Source organism: Adiantum capillus-veneris, chromosome 9 (genome assembly GCF_014529385.1).
Source record: "Adiantum capillus-veneris isolate H3 chromosome 9, ASM1452938v2, whole genome shotgun sequence".
NCBI lineage: Eukaryota > Viridiplantae > Streptophyta > Polypodiopsida > Polypodiales > Pteridaceae > Adiantum > Adiantum capillus-veneris.
The window spans coordinates 156,375,517-156,388,440 of record NC_140939.1 but is presented as its reverse complement, the minus strand read 5'-3'; positions in this window follow the sequence as shown (position 1 = coordinate 156,388,440).

Below are 12,924 nucleotides of genomic sequence, written 5' to 3'. Positions count from 1 at the left end.
TCTTGAAGGCAATAGAAGTAGGCACGATGAGCTAGTACGGTGGTGCCAGCAGGCTGTTGTGACTCAGCAAAGCCGAGAGTGTATGGGGCTGTGGTTTTTTTTTGTTGAAAAAATATTCCTAAGGGGATGCTCCCATAGGGTCACAAAAGAGTGGCAATTAACATTTTCATTAATTTCATGCATCTGCCCTAATAATTATGGAACATCCAAGCACTAAGGTATACCAAGATTGTCTTAAGAATGGGCATATTCTCTTGTACATCAACATCTTGTAAAAAACTTCCCAATGACATGGCAAGTTTATCATTCTCATCGCTAAAAGTCGCTCTTTCATATCATCATTGATAAATCCAAGCTTCTATTTCGAGTCATGCATACACACAATGCTCAATTTCAATCTTTGGTTACTTCATTTCTCAATTTCCATTCTCAAAGCTGATCAAAAATCATTAATATCGCATGTCTACACACATGAAATTGAGCAAAATTTTCACAATGCCAAGTGCGGTTTACAATAAATTAGGTTCCAATGCATTGTGAATTGATCTCAATTTTTGAGCAGTATTGAATAATCATAAAACCACGTCTTCCTTTGGTAGGGAACAAGATTACACACATGAAAGATTAGATCAAGCAATTTATGCAAAAACTTGAATTAAAAATTTGAATCAATTTGCAATCGATAATTTGGAGATGTACACATTTAATGAATGCGTAAATTTTCTCATTAGCCCAAATCCATTTTTTAATCATTACAAAATTAATTGCTCATATCTCAAAGCCTCAATCATTCAAATCCATTTGGATTTGACAATTTGAATGGAATGGCTACACATACTTGAATTTTGAGTTCAATTACACACACATATGAATGAAACATTTCCATGTTCATCATATTGATCAACCATTAGCACGGCAGCACAAAAATATTCACAATTGAGCATTAATTGAGCAATCTATCTCAATCTTTTGAGCCAATATTGATACACACATCAAATATTTGGCCAATTCATCATTATAATTGATCAAATAACAATTATTAATGCACAAATTGGATTGCACATGACATTGATTGGCATGCACACCCAATTTAAACCAAAATTTTATACAAATAATCCATCAATTTCATATTCCAGTGCTCAAATTTCAAGCTTGATCAAGCATAAACCAATGCATGCATGCTCAATTTCTCAAAATTGATCATAATTAGACCTAATGAAGCAATGCACACACTCCAAAATTAAGCACAAAAATCCCAATTTTGCTCAATTGGTAATGCAATTAGGCATATCCCTAATACTTGCACACAAACTTATGCACGTTTCACAATCGTAAAGCATTTGTGTGTCCCAATTGACCATCAATCATCGAATATCAAGTGGTCTTGAATGGACACACACACACACTCAATCTTTGCCCAAATTTTTTGCACATAGGCATATCCAATGATGGGATTAGCCTAGCATTCACATCAATTACATGATTTCACATTCATAAATCATCAATTTCTCAATTTCTATGCATGCACACACTCAAGATTAGGTGCACACACACTTGAGTTTTATGGCAGCTTTTTCCCTCTTTGGTGCATTACACACAGAATGATTTTTATGCACACACATGAATTCTTGTTGCAAATCAAGCTTAATCTTAGGTGTGTAAATCAATTGGCATACTTTGAGAGCCTAATTTGATTGCTTTGGAATGAAATTGATGGTCAATTTTAGCAATAAATTAGCAACACATTCGAATCAAATGAATCACCCAAAAATTGGATGGAGTAGGTCAATGCACTTATTTCATCAAAGCTAATCCTTGCTCCACGTGATGATTCCACCATGTAGACACATGTCTGGTTCTTCCAATTTTGGCCCAAAAACTGACCATTGTAGGCAAAAAAAGGAAACACTCAAATCATCAAATTAGGCATGGATTATCACAATAACTTGCTAGAAGTGTTGATTCCACCTCTTATAAGGGGATTGAACATACATTACACATCAAATGTTAGCGGTTAGGTTAGCAAAGCTAGCAAAAAAATAGTAAAAATTAGCATGGAATTAGTAGAATTAGCATGGAAATGAAGCAAAATTAGTAAGAGCTAGTATGAAATTAGTGGAATTGGGGATTTAGGGTATTCATAACTCAAAAATTAGCTTCAATTTCTTGCACAAACATCATCAAATCAAACCAAAGTTGAGTTATGTACACTCAAAACCAATGAAATTAGTAGGGTAGTGAAACTACTCTATTCTAAACATCCTATACTCACTAGCTTAGGTTATCGATCTCGGATAGCGGCACCAAATGTTGGGGGCAATCGTAGCATAGCCTAACTAATCCAAGACCAACAAAATTATCAATCCTAGGATCGGCAACCTGGCTAGGGCATGGAAGCATGAGCATCATTGGATGTATCAAATGAGAGGATTCAAGAGTGCTCTTCCAATGCAATAGATATTAGCCATGAATCACTATTTCTAATCACACATTAATCATCAATCAAGCATCACCTACACATATTAAGCCCACCAATGTCCAGCTTGCCATAGATTAGAATCCCAAAGCACACTGAAGACAAGCACACACTAATTGCATTGGCGTTGGCCTCTCTAATCACCACATGCTAATCAAGGCACTTCATCAAAAGCTACACACACAAGGTGAATGGTGCTAGAGTTTCATTAAACCCATCCACACACAAGCAAACAATAGGTCAAATACACTAATCACAAGATTAAGAACCAACTTAATCAACCCAATAGAGATGTAAATATCTCAAATCGAGTGCTCATAGAAGGATAGGAGTGGGAAATAAGCAAGAAGCCCTCACACACACTCAAACCTAGAATAATGAGAAGGTGAAACTACTTCATGACATAATGGAATATAGAAGAATTAAGATTAATGAAGAAAGAAGAGATTAGATTAAGAAACGCTTCATTCATTACAATGGATTAGCACTAGCCTTCTAAGCATGGGCATTAAGATCAAGGCTAGGCCATCCATGAAGTGAATGAGAGAGAGAGAGAGAGAGAGAGAGAGAGAGAGAGAGAGAGAGCTCTCTAGGAATGGATCCTCAAGAATTACTACTCAAGAATGAAGCCTCTTTGCATAAAGGCTTTCTTATGAAGGCTTGCACCACAATCCTTTCTACTATGGGATTAAATTTGAGGCCTCTAGCTAGCATATACAATTTGGAACTCCCAATGAGCCCAAGACCTGATACAATGTAAATAGGAAATACTATGCCAATCAAGGCACTTCATCAAAATCTACACACACATGTTACACTATTGTTGGTGGGTACATTTACTGAGCCTTACAATTATATTTTGGATTTTTTTGTAGGGTGTGGTGGTCTGGTCCAAGCTTGTGCAGAGGATATGGGGAATGACATGTGTTTAGATCAAAATGATGTGCTCTATGAAAGATGTTTGTCCAACATGGCATGAGGATTAGTGATATGTTGATGTCGGGGGGCCAACTTTCTTAACAAGGCTCTCTCTAGACATTGCATTTTGATGTTTTGATATATGTGTTTTATGTACATGGTGGTCATATGACATGGACATGGAATTTGGTGATTGTGTGACAAGATAATGTGATTCGAGATTTATCACGATAATATAAGATGCATGCCACAATACCACTTGGATGTAGTTTGGTTTTCAGACTTCTTGAGCTGATTTGGTAGGTTACTCTATCTATACATTGCATTTTGATGTTTTGATTCGTCTGTTTTGTGTACATGGTGTCTACATGATGTGGAAATGGAATTTTGATAATTGTGTGATGATGAGCGTGTGACTAGATTATGTGATTGGAGGTTTACTATGTAGTATTATATGCATGTCACACTACCACTCAAAAGTTAGTTTGGTTTCGGGCCCACTTAAGTTGACTAGGTAGGCTACTTTGACACTATGTGTGTTGTTTGGTATTCCTCACAATATTTACTGAAAACTAATTAGAAATGGTGATTTTTTTAAATTACATTTTAGTTTGGTAAAAGAGTGCTTAAGATTACATTCCCTCCAGCGTAGACATGCATGTCACATTTGATTGTTTGGTAACTAAAGGAATGCACTATCCAATGTAGACTTTTCTCATTCTACAATAATATTTTAAGATGTCTCTAGTGTAATGCGAGAGATAAAAATGTTGAAAATAAATTTTAAATTTCAAAAGCTCACAAATATAAAATCCCCCTATAGGGGAATATTGTGGAGCGTGTGGTTGCAAGGGCAGACATTTTCTAAAAGATTCTCCTAGGAATCTAGCAAACACAAGGAAAACCACCATAAACATAGTTCAAGTTGTGTTGGGTAGTGAGTAGGGCATAGGATAAGAGGAATAAACAAAAAATTACAAGTGGATCGGACATACCCAACAAATCGTCTAAAGATTCTATAAAATAATGACGCAAACAATCGAACTCAAGAGAGAGAAACAACAAAAGGAGATCAAAGAAAAAGTGCAAAACAAGGTAGAGAAAAGATGGAGACATTTTCATCAAATTTCAAAGAATCAAAACCAAAATTAGCAAGATTTGTGTTGGTTGATAAAATCCATGAACCGATCAATACAGCCTTGGAAGCCTTTGAATCTAGATTGAAAGCAAGTCAAACACTGGAAACCAATTGTAAAAACTATCCAACACTTGATATGGAAGCTGCTAAATTAGAAGCATACAAAAATAAGTGTGAAAATCACACAATCCATGCTGGAGAAACAAAAACCTCGATTGGAAATCATAGGGAAATCATTAGAAATTAAGACTTGGGTTGACAAATAAAAAAATGCAAGATAATGAAGAGTTGAAGCAAACTCTAGTAGACACTTATGCACCTTCAATTGCACTAATAATTCTAGATAGTGAGGAGAAGTTTGATGGAGTACCCATAGTTGAGGGATATTGTCCAAACCACCTCTGTGAATGAGTCATGGAAGTGAAAGAGGGGGGTTTGACTCTGAAATCGGCTCCTATTGAAGAAGTATGGCTAGATAGACCACCCATGGAGTTAGATGAACGGTCTTTGTATGGGAATTGGGGATCAAATTAGTCAAGCTCATCAAAAGCTAGAACCCTGTGGACACTACCTTCATACTTAGGAGAAAATGAAGAGAAATCATTGGTAGAGATCTTCTCAATTTTTCTATGTGGAGGTGCTCTTCTCTAGACGCTTCCTTCCCGGTCTTTTATTAGCTTACACATCAAAAGGGAATTTTGTTGGTGGTGAAAGTCACCTTATAGTTATAGAATGAATGGTCTCCTAATGATAAGTGTACATCGTGAGTCACATTCAGCACCTCTTAGCACAACCCACTAGTGAGATGTTAGAGAAGGTACCTTGATTTCAATGGTGCACTCATCCTCACCTGCACTTGTAGATCCACCATTTCCATCTCCATATGCATGAATGTAAGAGACCCAATACCTATTCTCAATGTCACTAAGGTTTTATTGTCACAGTTTGAAGACTATGTCGTGGTGCATGAGGGTGATATGTGCAGTGTCTATGCAAATGCATTTGAGGGCCCACAATAGCCCGTCCCTGGAGGCGGCCTTGATGGGATCCCCTCTTGGCTTGAAGTCCAATGAAAGCCTCATCTCATTCTATCTCATGAGCTGTTTTGCAAAGGGAATGTGCTACTCTGCCAACACCCCTTACATATTATTCACTACTACACATCGCCTCCTGCTCAGATACACATGCACATATTTGAAATCATCACATCCCTGGACTTGAAGCTGCTGCTTTGCACCCTACTGTAGTCACTATACACATTGCACCCTACTGTAGTCACTATACACATTGCACATCCCAGCACATGTGTCCGCCACCAGCACACATAGTAGTTGAGCCATGTGACAACATGGTGTCATGGCAGTCATCCTCTTCCTTGGGTTGGATAGCCTAGTGCTCATCAAATTTGTGCACACCCACTTTATCAGCCTCTCCCTTGCTTAGTGCACAAAATGTCATGCCCACTGCATGATAATCCAGTAGGTAAGGTCACCATAAGTCCACCAGAGACATCACAGGATCATCCCCCTACAATATTGTGGTGCTTGAACTACTACTATTACTACTACTAGCTCCACCTTGTTCCTCTCCTCTCCATCAGCACAGCTCATGCACCACATGACACATATTCACCCTTTCTTCATCGTATTGAGAGTCTCTGCCTCGCACAAAAAGCCTTTGCAATGCGATTATGAAATCGTCCAACAAAGATTCACGACTCAAAGGAATCGTCACAACTCAAAGGAGCTAAACTTGTCAGATGCTTGCCAGTGCTCTTGACAGTCGTCAACCTAAAGTGTCAAGCCTCATTCAAAATTCAAGTTAAAGTGCAAATTCAAATTAAAGTTCAGTTGGAAGGTTCAGATTGAAGTGCAACTCGATCAACCTTCACTTTTAATTTTTCTCAATATTTGTTTCAAAAGTTTAAGTTTTGTAATTATCTTCATGTATTCTTGTATTTTTGGAGCATGACAACACCAGAGTCACATTAGAGAAGTGGTGCTCCTCTGTCTTGCCCTCAAGTTTGAGCCTTGAGCATTGGTAAAGAGCCTCAACCCACACCCCAACTCTCTATCCTTCATGTTTGATACAAGTAGTTCTCCTCTAGACTTTAGAGCCTTGTGCCTCACCCTCAATTTTGAGGCTTGAGCATTAGCAAGGAGCCTGAACCCACAACCCAACGCACTACGTCCATGTTTGACACAAGTAGTTCTCCTCTATACTTCAAATCCTCATGCCTCACCCTCAAGTTTGAGGCTTGATGATGTGAAAGCATCCTCAACCCACAACCCAACACACTAGACTCCATGCTTGAGACAAGTAGAATAGACAAAAGCTTGAAACTCATGCATGTGCAGGGAGTTGTAGCCTAGATTTTGACCCTCAAGACTATGTTTGTTACAATTTCTGTTTTGGGAGAAGCACAACGTTAAAATTGAAGAGTTGTGAATCTTGAAGGTTTGTCTATTTCTTACAAGGCTATCCTCATGAAAACAAGTTATTATTTTTCTTTTTTCTTACACAAAGTGGATTAGCTAGAAGCATGAAGTGCAACCAAAACTCTGAGCTTCAAATGTGATTTATGTGTGACAATTTTTGCATGTTTGCATATAAATCGGTGGCTACAAATACACTTGCGAGTGCATCATCCAAACACTACATTTCATTTGAGATATGGAGACAAAAAGGTGTGCATCCTAGACCGACTTAACCTCTCCTAAAAACTAGAGACAAGAAGAATTGTCCCATTTTAGTGAATTTCTCCCAAAATTCCTAAGTCTGAGTTATGCAGAGTTGTCTCCAAAATTTGCATGCAGGATCTAGCATGGATATGCCTACTTGCCTAATACTAGAGCCGATATGGCTGCATGTAAATCGAGTGAACAGATAGTGGGTTTAGGTTGAGAGAGTCTCTCATCTATTTTCTTGTAAATGCTAGTATTTTAGTATGACTCACTTATTGGCACATTCGCCTTTAAGTGGAAGGCTCTTGGAATAAAGGCAAACTCACTCTGCACGGGGCTAGATTTGTGATGTCTGGTCGGCCATTGCACACACTTTCCTTATCTTTGTACTTATACAAAGAATAAGGAGCTCCTCACTTTGAGGCTTTCTCCACCCACACAATATTGTGTTCTCTTCTCCCCTTCACCACATGCATGCACGCATGCACGCCCATTTTCCTTTAAGTGGGAGGTTGTTGGGATAACAAAGTGCCTTTGCTCGGGGCTAGATGTTCAGTGTCTAGCCACCCATTCCATACACTTTCTTTATCTTTGTACATATATAAATAATAAGGAGCTCCTCACTTTAAGGATTGTTGCACCGACACACCATTGTGTTTTCTTCTCCCCTTTGCCGCATGCATGTATGCACACATCTACACACATCTGCGCACAATGCACTTTTCATATAGGCAAGGGCCAATAGAACCTATTTTGACCTTTTACTCCCATTTTTGAGAGGTCCATAAATCACAATTTATCAATTTTCAAGTATGTAAAAGATGAACAAAAGTGGTGCAATAGATCACTTATGACGTAGGAACATTCGTCTAAAAAAAAAGTAGCATTATCACGTGAAAATACCCTTGACATGGTAGATTTAGGATTACACAACATAGTCATAAATTTAGACTAAACTCATAATGTGTACACTCAAATGAAAGAGCAAGGGGAGAGAAATATAGTGCAATAGTAGTTGAAACTTGATCCTCATGGTAGATTAAGGATCACACAACATTGTCACAATTTAGACCAGACTAATAATGTGTACACTCAAATGAAAGAGCAAGAGGAGAGAAATACAATGCAATAGTAGTTGAAACTTAATCCTCATCACCAAAGAGGGAATAATGATCATGACAAGTTTTTGCACAGTAGTAGCTTAGCTTGTATAATGCTCTCTTCCATAAAGATCACTCCTCTCACTTTATAATTGACCTTTATACCTAGGGATTCTAAAAAATGGCCTTAGGCTCAGTTCCCATAGTTTACCACTTTATAATAACGAGATATGGATTTAAAAATCATAAATCAAAAGTTGGGCTTTTGCAATTTGATATACAAATGTGCCTATTACAAGGGAATTCTAACTAGAAGGGATATTCTGTTCAACATTTGCATACAACCACCAGCAATTCGTGAGTCGTCATTACAAGCTTGGTTGTACACAAGCTATATTACTCCTATAAACACAACCATTGATGTAGACTTAACAATAGAACCTACCAGATTGGAATTGTATTCACAGTTCAATCATTCAAAAAAACAAATTATCACAATTAAGGAGAGATCAAAAGAGTCTCAATACTCTAAAGAAACTCTGTGTGCAAGGTTTTGTCCAGCTTTTCCTTGAATATACATAAGAGATATGCGAGCATAAATTGATCATGAATGTGTGATGGCAAGCCATACATCTACAAATGAAACAAGATACTACCTACCTTGAGCATGTCTTTTGTATTAAGTGAGTAAATATAAGCACCAAGTCATGTAAACATGATATATGAGAGTCCTATTATCACATGAGCAAGTGTCTAGGTAGCTAGGCCATGTTTCTTTTCTTATGAGAAAATCATCATCTTTAGCATGTGTAGGACATGGATTTCCTACAGGTGTAGCTCAAAGAAAGCCCTTCAAATTAGATGAAAACTTAAATGAGGTGCAAACGTTCTCAACTTGACTGATTGGATATGTAGCAAACTTTTTTGCATGATCCTCAAGTGCATACACCTTGTGCATTGAGCCTCTCATGATTATAATTGACCTTGTTGATTACCAATTTTTTGCTCACAGAGTATGTGGAATTGTAGTTTACCAACAAGCACAACATTGTGAAGTGTTTTCATGGAATGATGGAAGCTCTCATGAAGACTTTGAGAGAAAAATTTAGTACTTTTGGAACTCTTGGATATAAATAAGGCATGATTGTATAAAGTGTACAAAAGTGGTGTATGCCATCTATCTCTACGTAGGCATGTGGGCCAGTTGTGCAAGGTACATAGTTTTGGTGTTTTTTACATGGACGTGTCAAAAGTTCAAAGAGTGAGTAAGTTCTTTTCAAACATGAAGAAAAATGAACTTTTTCTCAGATTTGGATTGTAAATGAAGTGGTGATTTTGTAAGAGAAGAAGAAGCTCCTTGTTTAGGTAGCGTGCAGAGAAGGGTGAGAGTTTTGCTATGGAGGTGCCCCTCTAGCTTTGCACGACCCTAGTGTGGTGAGTTGAAAGTGTGTCTCTTCTTCATGGAATGAGTAAATTAGGTGTTGAACTCTTCATATTGACATCTCTTCGGCTTGGTTTGAGGTATGTGAGAGCTATGTTATGTGTGGCTCTTTGTGGGACAACTGGTCAAGGGTAGATTATGCGCAACAAGACCTTGCTTGTACATATAAAAAAGGGCAAGGTTTCCTCTAATTTATCCATAAATATTTAATATATTTTTTATACTTTTGGATTTTCAAATTGGGTTCAATTTGAATGTGTTTTGGTCAAAGCCTTATACATATAACTGGGAGCACCTATGGAGTCTTTACTAACACATGGACGGGTGTTTGAAAAAAAGTGAATTCCTTGATTTTATTACCAAAAGTGCAAAGATTTCCATTGTTTTTTCACTATTTTTTTCTTTTATTTTAATGATCCATTTTCTTCCTTTAGTGCAACCAACTCTATTGGGTGGTGTTGTAGTAGTGTATGTACGGTTGAGAAACTTCATGAGTAGAGATTAGCCCATATCCTCTTGCAAAAGATAATGTCTTCTTCCTCTTTTCTTTGTGGTGGTTTGAGGTTTTGTAGTGGCTAGCCCCCCAATCCTATGAATAAACCGGTGCCCCTATTGAGGAGAAGAGAATCCTTTTAATGGGGTTTTGATGTAGATATTAGCATCCATTTGAAGATCAACTAAGACCTATGGCAAGTGATGTATATGAAGTCCTTAATGGTGGAAATGAGAATATGAAGACAAGTTCATTCAAAGGATTTAATTGCTTGCATTGAAGATCAATAGGGATGATGGTGCATTCAAGGTATATTTGGTGAGTTTGCTGCTTGAAAGTAAATTGTGTGGATGGTATGAAGATAGATTTTGAGGGATACAAATTGAACCCAGGGGCCTCTACATCAAGGTGGTGCACATGGACCTCATCATGCGGATGAAAATACAAGGTGCACCACCTAGCTAGGAGTGCCACTAGAATGCAAGGTGAGGATTAATACATGTGACACAAACACAAGGGCACTAGAGTGCTTACTATCACACTTATTAAACACAACCCAAAAGAGGAAACACTCTATCTTTTGCAGCATAAGGAGGGTGATATAGGGTGCACATGTAAAGGAAAAATAAAGAGAGAGAGAGAGAGAGAGAGAGAGAGAGAGAGAGAGGGAGATAGATAGAGATTTTTAATAGCCACACCAAACACAACAAAAACAGTAAGACATAGACGATGAATAAGTATGTATAAATATATCACAAAATAAATAGGTTGAATTTACGAGAGAAGACCTCGACATTTCCCATGTATTAGTGATTGCAAGTACAAGGTGATGCTTCACTACCAAAGGACTTTGATTTATTTTCCATATGGTGGATCACACCATGTAGCATCTACAAACTAATGTCACTCCATATAAATTTGCCAATGGTGCTAGCAAAACTTGTGGTGCATGGTGCATCTAGTGTCCTTGATGCAAGCTTGTGTAATGGCATGATAACAAGTGTGGGGATGTGACATACCTTCTCTTGTGATTAGTGCCAAACATTAGAGCTCCTAAAATTCAAGAGAGTGGTGTATGTGATGGTGACAGGCGTGCGCCTCTCGATCATGTAACTTCAAGAGAGACATCCTCCTCTTTATATAGGTGGAGAGGAGGGATTATTTATAGTTTTATTATTGCAAGATAGAGGGCCCATGGCACATGACCTGAATCCCACAAGGAAGAATATTTTTTTCAATTTTCCTAGAGGATGATGATAGCTAGATGCTCTCTAGCCCTTGTGGGGACACTGCAACTAGATATATATTTATTTATTTATTTATAAATTTTTTTGGATTTTAAAATGAAAAAGAGAGATTCAAATGGGGTATGTAAAGAGAAAAGAGGTAATTATCTCGGGGGGGGGGGGGGGGGGGGGGTCACTATGGATAAATTTTGTGTATTGTGTGCATTCAAGGACTATTTCTAATACTCCTTATTTGTGAATTATTAACAAATAAATTACACCCTTTTCCTATTCAATCGTTTTTTCTTAATTACAATTTACAATACCCTTACATAAATGAAAATATGAGAAAAAATAAATATAATAACCCCTTCTGCTACACTCACGTGATAGTCACCCTAGTTATTAAGTGATTCCCTTGAGGTAATTATAAGTTTACAAGCCACCTAAATGATTAGTAGGTAGACAAGATGTTCAATACTAGTGAAAAATGGTCACGATGCATCCAATTTGGTGTTCTCTTAGCTTAATTCTTGTTGTGACATGCCTTCAACTCCACCATATCATCTAAAACTGTCTTCATGTGCTCTTGGTTTTTGTTTTGATCAAATCCAAATCTTTTGTGCATAAGTGTGTGCACTGATGGTGGTGCTATTCTATGTGTATGTGTGTGTGTTTATGTGTATGGTGCATATCAGAGGGGAGTGTGTGTATGATGTTTGTGTGTGTGTTGAAGAAAACGTGAACGAGAGAGAGAGAGAGAGAGAGAGAGAGAGAGAGAGAGAGAGAGAGAGAGAGAGAGAGAGAGAGAGAGAGAGAGAGAGAGAGAGAATATTCTACTGAGGGAGGGAGAGAGCATGGGGGTGAGAGGATGACACAAGAGTGTGTGTATGGTGTGTGTGTGTGTGTGTGTGTGTGTGTGTGTGTGTGTGTGTGTGTGTGTGTGTGTGTGTGTGTGTGTGTGTGTGTGTGTGTGTGTGTGTGTGTGTGTGTGTGTATGTTGAAGATAGCAAGCGAGAGATGTGTTGGCTACAACCAATGAGCAAGAAGGGGAAAAAGAAACTATTCAGAGAGAGAGAGAGAGAGAGAGAGAGAGAGAGAGAGAGAGCACCGCAGTCTAGCATGGGTATGTGATGGGGAGGTTGCCCCTTTTCTTAGTGCCAAGGGGAGGGTAGGGGTGGTGGTGTCCATGTCGACCGCTTCTAGCTCCATTCATGCCACCCCAAGTATGACTATCTTGGCTAGAATTCTCATGGTGGTGAAATCACTTCCTCTTGTGAAAGGTTTTGTGCAATACCTTGAGCCCTCAGGGTGTGACATCGGTGGTTGCACTAATCAAAACCATCCGTTCACATGTGGAATGTTAAGAGCTTCTTTGTAACCTTCATGTTTACCATACCCTATAGTCAAATTTTTCCTAGGGATAATATTTCCATGTTTAGCATACC